This window comes from Puma concolor, chromosome D2 (genome assembly GCF_028749965.1).
Source record: "Puma concolor isolate L17-30 chromosome D2, mPumCon1.1.hap2, whole genome shotgun sequence".
Lineage (NCBI taxonomy): Eukaryota > Metazoa > Chordata > Mammalia > Carnivora > Felidae > Puma > Puma concolor.
The window spans coordinates 24,873,180-24,874,992 of NC_141677.1; the positions used below are offsets into that span (position 1 = coordinate 24,873,180).

At 48.9% G+C, this 1,813-nt stretch overlaps 1 pseudogene; it reads left to right on the top strand.

The window, feature by feature from the left end:
- Positions 1–85: 85 nt before the first annotated feature.
- LOC112854605 (large ribosomal subunit protein eL18 pseudogene) lies at positions 86–730 on the top strand (annotated as a pseudogene).
- The last annotated feature ends 1,083 nt before the right edge of the window (positions 731–1,813 follow it).

Genomic DNA, 1,813 nt, shown 5'->3' on the forward strand with positions numbered 1-1,813 from the left:
CCAAAATCAAGAGTCAGACGCTTCACAGGGTGAGCCACCCTGGTGCCCCAAAAAGATCCATGTCTTTTTAAAAAAATTTTAAATGTTTGCTTTCCAGACCTGGCCGAGCAGGAGGCGCCATCATGGGAGTCGACATCCGCCACAATAAGGACCAAAAGGTTCTGCGCAAGGAACCCAAGAGCCAGGACATCTACCTGAGACTGTTGGTCAAGCTGCACCGGTTTCTGGCCAGACGGACCAACTCTACCTTTAACCAAGTTATGTTGAAGAGATTGTTCATGAGTCGCACAAACCAGCCACCTCTGTCCCTTTCCCGGATGATCCGGGAGATGAAGCAGCCTGGCGGGGAAAACAAAACCTCTGTGGTTGCCGGGAGGGTAACCAATGACTTTCGGGTCCAGGAGGTGCCCAAAGTGAAGGTGTGCGCGTGTGCGTGCCGCATGTGAGCAGCCTTGCCGGGAGCTGCAACCTCAAAGCTGGAGGCAAGATCCTCACCTTCGACCAGTTGGCCCTGGACCCCCCCAAGGCTGTGGCACCGTCTTGCTCTCTGGTCCGCGCAAGGGCCGAGAGGTGTACAGGCATTTTGGCAAGGCCCCAAGAACCCCACACAGCCACACCAAACCCTACATGCGATCCAAGGGCCGGATCCAAGAGCGCGCCAGAGGCCGCAGGGCCAGCTGTGACTACAAAAACTAACCCCAGACCCTGCCTTGTTATTAAAAAGATTTTCACTGCTTAAAAAAATTTTTTTAATGTTTATTTGTTTTTGAGAGAGACAGAAAGAGCACAAGTGGGGAGAGGCGGAGAGGGAGAGGGAGATACAGAATCCAAAGCAGGCTCCAGGCTTCAAGCTGTCAGCACAGAGCCTGACGGGGGCTCAAACTCACCAACAGTGAGATCATGACCTGAGCCAAAGTTGGACACTCAACCGAGTGAGCCACTCAGGTGCCCCAAAAAGATCCATGTCTGAAAGCCAGGAACCTGAGAATGTTACCTTATTTGAAAAAACGATCCTTGCAGATGTAATGGATCTTACGATGAGGAAAGCATCCTGAACTAGCTGGGTGAGGCCTAAATTCAATGACAAATATTCTTATAGAAGACACACAGAGAAGACAGGGAGAACAGGAGGAAGCCATGTGACCACAAAGACAGAGATTGGAGCAATGAAGCCAGGAATTAAGCAATGCCAAGAGAAGCTGGATGAGGCAAAAATTGGATTGTTTTCTAGAGTCCCCAGAGGGAGTGTAGCCCTATCAACACCTTGACCCTGGACTTCTGACCTTCACAACTGGGAAAGATTTAATTTTTGCTACTTTAGCCACCCAACTTGTTACAGCTGCTGTAGGAACCTGTCTAGGTAGGGAGCTCCACGGTGGCAGCCACAGCCATGAAGCTCTGCCACAGTAGTGTCAAAGCAGTGTGGACAAGATGTGAGCATGTGGGCATAATAGTGTTCTAATAAAAACTTTATTTGCAAAAAGGGATGCTAGGACAGGTTTGACCCACAGGCTGTAGACTGACAACCCATGTTATGAGGTGGTGATCGTCATACCTGATCATCACCCTCTAGAACATACGTGTACTGAAAACAAGGGGTATGTCTTATATCTTAGAATCTATAACTGAAGGGTCTCAAATTCTAATTCTAATAGTGACCAGGCAGGTAAATTAAAGGAATGAAGTGGCCTGGATGAAACAGTGAAAGTGTCATCTAATGAGGGCAACTTCTACTCAGCTCCTGGCGATTATTGCCATGTAGCCCCCTGCCCCAACTTGGCCAAATAAATAATATCTGGGGTTCAGATTTAGT